At 43.5% G+C, this 8,598-nt stretch overlaps 1 long non-coding RNA gene across 1 annotated transcript; it reads right to left on the minus strand.

Annotated features, from left to right (window-relative positions):
- Positions 1-3,995: 3,995 nt before the first annotated feature.
- Positions 3,996-8,181, minus strand: LOC144150082 (uncharacterized). The gene is made up of 2 exons (XR_013318426.1): positions 8,021-8,181; positions 3,996-4,189 (listed from the first exon to the last, which is right to left on the minus strand). It is a non-coding gene; the product is annotated as an uncharacterized LOC144150082 (long non-coding RNA).
- Positions 8,182-8,598: the final 417 nt, after the last annotated feature.

The raw sequence follows: 8,598 nt of genomic DNA on the forward strand, positions 1-8,598 counted from the left end.
AAACGTATTCTCAAGGCTTAAGAGAGCACGCAAAATAAAGAGCTTTTGAAATAATTTTCTGCTCTCAAAATATTTATTTAAAAGGCTTATGTATCAAGCTGGTAGCTTGAACATTACCCCCCAACTGGGCCAGCTGCTGGCGCTAGCTGTACGAACGCGCCCAAAGTGAACTCAGCGAGCCTCCAATTTTGAAATGAGACACGAGTGCAACAGCTTGTAAAAGTGGGTTGGGGGTAAGGCAGAAAAAAGCAGTTGCGTGGCACACATGGGAGAAGCCTGTCATCTTTTTACAACATTTGCATTGACGCTCGTGAGGTTTTCTCCTGACAATCGCCATTAATTGCGCGGAATCGGCGGACATTTCTAGTTCGAAAGCGTGGTCCTATATTGGCTTCAGTCATGCACAACTATTTGATGTCTACACCGCTGTTGGCTACGTAAGGAGAGCAAAATTCAAACTACGCCCTAGAAAATCAAGCAATACACGCGTAGAAACTATTTTGAACAGTGATAACGTTTAGCAATTCGTTGATTCCGGCGTTTCACAGAATTTAGTATAACGTTTTAAAGAGAAAGAAATCACCGACACGGGCAGGATATGAACCTGACTGGTGCATCAAAGGAGTTACAGATGGCTGTATTACTCACTCGGGTACAACCGGGAGTTGTTACCCCGTAGTCGAACGGCTTAGTCATTTCGCAGTGACTGTGGGGATAAGAAACGCGCCACTTGCTCGACACAGAACCCGTGGAGGCTACACGTTGCCCGTGCGGGCGGTTATTTAAAGTGCACAGTGCCTGCTCGCTCACTCTACGCCGTCCACTTGCTTCTTCTTCGCCGTTATAGACACAAAGATAGAGTAAATGTCCTTGGGGCAGCGAAGAAGGAGCAAACGGCGTAATATCGTCCACTGGAACCGTTGTAGCGCATCTTCAAGGATGCGCAGAGCTCAGCTACCGTTAATTCTAACGCACTAGTGCGAGCTTCCTTAAATTTTAATGGTTAAGATAACTGATTTATTGAATGCTTTCAAATCAAATGTGAACATCTTCGGCGGAAATCTGGATGGTTGGGGTAAAGTTGAGGAAGAGCCTATTATACGAAATAATGGCGTTTAAAATAAACGTGCTACACAGATTTTATAGCCTATACGACTCCATTCCTCGATGGGAGACATTATTCGACCGCAAGCATCAGGTATATGACGTGGGTGCTTTTTCTTTTTCTTTTACTCCAATCTTCCCCTGGCGGGTCGCAGGCAGTGGCTGTGAAGGTCAGTAAGACATCGCAGGATCTATAAAGGCCTCCCCGACTCCCTTGTATGCGCGAGGAATAGTGGAGTATTCTTTGCGAATAATCTCTTTCGGTGCCCATCATCTGCGCGACGTCGAAGTAAATCCTCTGGCCAGTTTTATCGAAAGACATGGGGCTTTCGGGGAAACTTTCCGGACTGGTCCTTTCAATTATTCCCATTAGAAGATTTGATGGGGTTACGGAAATAGCACCTCCCATCGCACTCCCACTCGCTGCTAGAAATATTTTTATTGTAGCAGAAATACGGGCTCTGCTGAAGCTAGAACTAGGAAAAGTGGCGCAATTTCGCGGAAGGTAAGGCACGCCTGGAGCCTAGACTGTCATCGTTCTCGAGAGTAGTTGCAGGTGTAGGGTAGTTGTAGGGAGGAACGCTGGTTAAAAGCAATACGTTGAGAATAGAGACGAGTCTGCCTTGTGGGTCGATCGGTACTTCGGAATCAAGTAGATGAAGTGACCGGTGCTCTTGTGGTGGGTGGTTGTTTTGCCCACGAGAAGGCAGGGAACCTAGTGAAGTTGGACAGAACCAGAAGTGGTGAAGCCGTTAAGTTCACATTGGCCTGAGGCGAACATCTGGCTAATGAATTGTGTGTCGCCCATAAAAAAAGCCCCTCAGCCATAACTGCCGATTAGTCGTAGATACAAGCTTTGGAAGTTGAGTACTTATTGAACATGTTGCCAAGAGTTGGTTCAGCTTTCTTTGAACTTCTAGGGTTGGCTCCCTTTTTAGCTTTTGTCACGTTGAGCAATGTAGGAGCACTGCGATCTTTATTCGTTGGTTAATGGTCAAGTACGGCAGTACAATTTTATTTCTCAGCATGAAGGATGACTAACTTATCATGATTCAGTTGGCAACGAATACATGCGGCTTGGTGTGGTTTATAATTTCTCTGGTGCAGTAGGGGAATGTACGAAAGAACACCGGTCGCTCTCAGTGGGACTTCCTGTCGAGCACCACTTCAAGGTGCACAATCCTGCTTTCGTTGTGCTACCATTTTTGGCACAGTTGGTCGGGCATTAGTTGCCTCAAAGTCATTGCAGTTGGCTAAAACATAGGCGCATTCTTGGCGGCAAGGAATTAAGCGCCGCATTGCTCTCAACTCGACCAACACCTTCAGCTCCAGCGGCGGTAGTACTTGCAGTGCTTGCAGCGCTCTTGCGGCATCACGACAAGGCAAGCATGCGTGCGAAGAGAGGGCGACATATCGCAGTGGGACACGCAGCCTCGCACCTGACATCTCAACTGCGTATGCCCGTGAGTTTTCGACGGCCGCGCCAGGTGACGGTACCGGTATCTTAGGCCGTGCGCTCTGCGGTTCGTATTTGTTTTGTCCATGACTGTACCACTGAATTTGATGCAAAATGTTTTTTCTTCTTGCTGTTGGTTTCTTTGTATTGTCAGAGGTTAAAAGTGTGAATTGAATATTCATTTTGGTATAAGTGTGTATATATTCAAAGTTTTACAAGTGTATTGTTCAAGAATTTCAGCTGCGTAGTGTTCCTATCTCTAATTAAAAGAAAACTAATTTGTATACTTTTAGCCCCTATAATTTGTGATGACTGTCATTTCACTACATTCCTGTCTCAGTTTTCTGCGCTGATGTTTATTGATGTACAACCTGCATGCACAATCTGTACGCCCACCTGGTATGGTCTCGGAATGAGACTGGTGGTATAGAAAATAAAATAAATAAATAAATAAATAAATAAACAAATAACATATCAAAGGCTTACCCTTGACCGTGATGTCGTAACGATGTATGCATTATTCTCCGGCATTACCCATAGGTAAATATGATCATGTATTCGCGGGGTATTCAAGGCATATATATATATATATATATATATATATATATATATATATATATATATATATATATATATATATATATATATATATATATACATATATATAAACATTTAAATTTTCAGCTGCGCAATTTGTTTCAAGGCAGCTTGCTGTGCGGTTGTTCCCCGTGACGCGCGAAGTGCAGGCGACAGGAGGTGTCAACAACACAGAAGCTATCTACTAGGAGAAGCAAATATGGGTAAATATCACTCACGAATTCGCAGATAAGCTCTCATAGAACAATGGAGCAACCCAATCTTTACGCGTCCTTTTTAGGCAAAAGGTACTTCGCAGCGTTCACAGTAAACAGTGGTTTTCATATCTCAACCATAGGTTTTCGTGACATCTACACCTTGTTTCAACTGCTAGTGCCAGCGTTATTTTCGCACAGATAATGGCGAAAGAAGTGATCGCATTCGCTTTCTTTTCGAAGGTCGCTAAAATATTAAGCCCAGCGCCAACCTCATCCCTTTCATTTGTAAAAAAAGTTGTAACAACGTTGATTCCTAGAAGCACGAGCTTCACACGGCAGAGTGGGCTTTAGTGTTGCCTTTCGGCTTGTGGTGGGAGCAGCTCCGCTCCAAGCAGCCCTATAAGAGGCTTTCAAGCAAGACGAAACCTGTTTCTTTTTTTTTTGGGGGGGGGGGGGGGGGCGACACAGCTCTAAACGACAAGTATAAAAATCGTTTCATCCCTCAAATCAATGGCTTGGTATTTTGAACTCCGTAGTTTAAAGCAGCACATGTAATAGATGCTTTATTTTCAAAATTAATTCTATTACTCATTGATATTTCTCGTGGTACTTATACTAAAAGAGTACTGTTAAAAATCGCGAAACGAAAACTTTTCTTTATTTCACGAAAAAAATATATCCTTACGCTGATAGGATTACGACACACAAAGGATTTATGAAAACGCTGTAATAGTTGGAAGCGTATGTGTAAATGGGAAATTTTATTCTGGGGCCTCGCATCTTGGCCCACTGACTCATTCCCAACTTGCGCCCCACCTCCAGGGACCACGTCGAACTGAAAACACAAACAAAAAGAAGGACATTTTCATTTCCGGTTATTTCTTTCTTTACAAAAATGTTCACAAAATCACCAATAATTTGTTTATGCCACTGCTTGATACGACAGTAGGAAATCGTTTTCCTACAGAAGAACAACGTGTAATTTTATAAAAAAGGTAGTCTTCTTTTATGCGCTTTCTGCTTTGTAAGGTATAACGACCAGGTTGTTCGTAGAAATATATTAAACAGCACTAACAAGTCACGCCCATGCGGAAGATAGACAAGGGAGCCACAGAGCGTCAATTAAAGTTCATTTAGCGCGCACAAAAAAGTATATGTCACTCGCGAACAATAATGGTAACCAGTGCGAATTCCTGCGCGCCATCTTTCTATTCCCACCTGCAAAACTATGTTGTGATGGTTTAATTGAACGTCTTTGGTAGTGTTTCTTCTAACTAGTTTATATGGATATATATATATGTATATATATATATATATATATATATATATATATATATATATATATATATATATATATATATATATATATATATATATATATATATAAGGTCCCTTCACCCCGAGTAGTCGGAAAGGCGCTGGCTACCACCCCCAAGTGCAGGAAACTAAAAATACCTTGACACAAATACCCAAGAAAGAGATGGGAAAACAGCCCAGCCGGTAGCGTAGTGGTTATCGCACAAGACCGGTATTCTCGAGGTCGTGGATTCGGATACCACCAGGGCGGCATTTTTAAACCACTATCTTTCAGACTCAAAAACGCCTTTATGTGTTTCTGTGACCTAACTTATTCCCCCCTTTGCTTCCCGAAGTTTTCTTGACCGCCAACACTTATTCTGTGTTAATTCACGAGACCCTTATTTCCCATTTCTGATTCGCTACATGCGTAGCGAGGGCCTCTGTTCTGGCAGTATTGGTGCCAAAGGTAGCTTAATGAGGGTTCAACGCTGCTCGACCACTCTCAGCATATCGAAGACACTCGAGTCACGGGCCCGGGGTGTAAAAAAACGTCCCCTTCACCCCGAGTTGTCCGAGTGGCGCTGGCTACCACCCCCAAGGGCAGGAAAAAAAAATACCTTCACATAAATACCCAAGAAAGGGGTGGGGAACAGCCTCGCCGGTAGCGTATCGCACCAGACCGGTATTCTGGGGGTCGTGGGTTCAGATCCCACCCGGCGTGCATTTTTTTACCACTTTCTGTCTGACTCAAAAAAGTCTTCACCTGTTGCTGTGACCTACCGCATTCCCCCCTTTGCTTTCCGATGTTTTCTTGACTGCCACCTCTTATTTTGTCTTAATTCACCGAGCCCCTCATTTCCCGTTTCTGATTGGATATATATATATATATATATAGAAAGAAAGAAATGCCGGTAGTCTACAACGCCAAAGAAGGCATACGGGAATGGTTAGACTATTTTTTACCGTTAGTGACGTTACATTTTTTTATTATTATTACTTGAGAAAGAAAGGAAAACACGAGCGCAGAGTGGGGACCGAAGCCACGCCTTTCGATTATATCTCGAATGCCTTAACAATTCGGCTATATGGGCGACTGTGTTCGCCTTCACTTTCTGGGGTATTTATATTTACTACAACTGTATCTGACGCTTGGGGGTGCTAGTCAGCGCCACTCAGACTACACGGGGAGAAGGGGACCTTCTTTTCAACCCCCCGGGGTGTGACGCGAACGTCTACAGCCTGTCATAAGCGGCTAACTGGCAGGAAGCCCTCTTGTGCTACCTTGGCATCAAGGCTGCCAGAACCGAGGCCCTCGCTAAGCTTTCGCGCGATAATAGGGTTTTCCAGCGCCGGTGTGTGGTACCAAGCGCCACTCGAACTACATGGGGTGAAGGGGACCTTCTTTTTACCCACAGTGCCGTGACTCTAGTGTGTATGACATGTTGTGATAGGTCGACCAGCGTTGAAACCTCTTGAGCTCTCTAGGGCACCAAGGCTGGCAGAACAGAGCCCTCGCTATGCATGTAGCGAAACAGAATAGCAAATGAGGGGCTCGTTGAATTGAGACCGAAATAAGGGTTGGCAGTCAAGAAAGCCTCGGAAAGCAAAGGCGAGAATGTGGTAGGTCATTGAAGCAGATAAAGTATTAGGAAAGACAGAAAGAAAGGGGACATAAATTGGCCGCCTGGTTGGAACCGAACCACAACCTCCAGAAGATACGCCTGGTGTGATGACAACTACCCTATAGGCGGGGCTTTTCCCCCTCCACTTTCTCGGGTATTTATATTGAGGTGCTTTGTTTTCCTGCAGTGGCCGGTGATAGCCAGCGCCACTTGGACTACTTTGGGTGAAGGGGAACTCCTTTTAATGTCCGCGCCGTGACTCGAGTGTCTAAGACATGTCGACAGCGGACGACGAACGTTAACCCTCCTACGCTCCCTATGGCACGAAGACGGCCGAGCAGAGGCTCTCGCTATGCATGTAGCGAATTAGAATGGGGAATGAGGGGCTCGTTTTAGCGTTGGCATTCAAGAAAGCCTCCGAAAGCAAAGGGGATAATGTGGTAGGTCATTGCAACAGATAAAGAATTTGGAAAGACAGAAGAAACTTTCTTTTTGTTTTTGTAAACTCTTTCCAAATTCTAAACAAAAGGTGATTTTACGGTTGCGTTTTCGTTCTGGCGAAACAGATTGTTTTTTTCTTCGTTTTCGGTTGCGGTTGTTTTTTTTTTTTGCACACCGAAACCCTGAAGTGAACACACATGAGAGACGGGCCGCTTTACGTACCGGTGCGAAGATACAGAGCGGGTATCATTGAGGAGAATCAATAGATTTTTTATCGAAGGCGCCGCTTTTAAGTATGGACTACTATACCGCACAGAACGGGAACGAAGACTAGAAAGACGACGGGACGAGCGGTAACTTCCAACTGAAATTTTTATCCGGAAAAACTTGCACCTTTTATATGTACCACCACAAAACCAGAACATTCACCTCAGATAAATACGTTACCGCACTCTGCCACCTCACACACATCACGCACGTGTCCCAATCTACACAGACACTTCTTCATATCACACCCGAAGTACAACGTGTGTTGGAAAGGAACCTAATTTATTTTTGTGACAACGTAATTGAAGTCTTGCTGACACATTTACTGCCCAACCACCCCATTTCAAGTGCTTTAATTATCTCCCCTGTAGTTTCATTGCCACTTCTTCCTATCACTGTGCACTGTGCTCCTCCCGTCGTCTTTCTTGTCTTCGTTCACGTTCTTTGCGCTATAGTAGTTTAATGATGTCCTACCAACTAGCCCAACAGTACTCCTTGCTTGGAAGTAACTGCAATTGGTTTATCGTTTTGCTGATTATGAAGTAAGAGTTTTTTTGGGAGTACTAACAATGTTTGCGGGAAACATACTGCAAATGTTTGCAGCTATGCTGTATAAAACTCTGTAGAGAAGCAGTAGTGCTAATATTTGGTTAGAATAATTATTAGAATATTGTATTTCTGTAGTAGCTTAGGAAATTGTCCAATTTGTAATATAATGGAATGAGACTAGTCGCCTGTCTATTATACTGGGACACTGTTTACAATAACAGTAGAATCGAGAAAAACGAATCGCCCGCATTTTGAAATAGCATCAAGGCTTCGAAAAGGACGGAATAAAGGAGTATTTCCAAGATGTTATGTGTCCTCCTTAGTCTTTTGCAATGCTGGAAACAGCGAAGTTTTGTGAAGGTTGAGTGATCAAAAAAACGTAATGGGCACCTTAAAGTGCTGAAAAAAGCACTGATTTGCACAACAAAATGGCATTTTTTTTTCGAAAAACGTTACGAAGGCTAATAACCACATTGAAAGATCCTTACCGCCGCAAGCGTTCAAGCACTGTTCTTTGGTATGAAAATTGTTCCCATTGCCTCCACATCCGCCGTAAGTAAATTCTTTGCAATCGCGAGAGTTTTGATTGTAGTAATATCGAATGTGTGCTGCTCTACAATTGCCTGTCACAGGCTGCAGATCGCATACTCGGCAGGTACTCCAACCTATAAGAAAACGGAGGAATTGTATTTTGTTCACTCTTGAGATATTCAAACTGCACAGTTATTGGAATGAAATGTGCTTGGGCGAAATAGGGGTTTAGACAGTTTTGAGATACGTGGTGAAGCCAATACATTGGCGGCAAACTTAACACAATAGCATGCAGTCGTCACAGTGGTTCTTTCGGCCTAACAAATATTTAATTCTCCACCACCAGCCCAAGTACTCATATCAATGGCTCTGTCCCTGCCAAAAACCAGTTCTGAGTAAAAATGTGTACTACAAACTAGATCGTAGTATTCGTACTGTAAATACGCCAAGCACAGCATTAACAATTGATGTTCTTCACCTGACGCGCAAATTGTGGAAGTCAAGCATACGTTGTATAAATTAAATATTTATTGAA

This window comes from Haemaphysalis longicornis, unplaced genomic scaffold, assembly GCF_048455015.1.
Source record: "Haemaphysalis longicornis isolate Haplotype H1 unplaced genomic scaffold, Haemaphysalis longicornis Haplotype H1 scaffold_8, whole genome shotgun sequence".
Classification (NCBI taxonomy): domain Eukaryota; kingdom Metazoa; phylum Arthropoda; class Arachnida; order Ixodida; family Ixodidae; genus Haemaphysalis; species Haemaphysalis longicornis.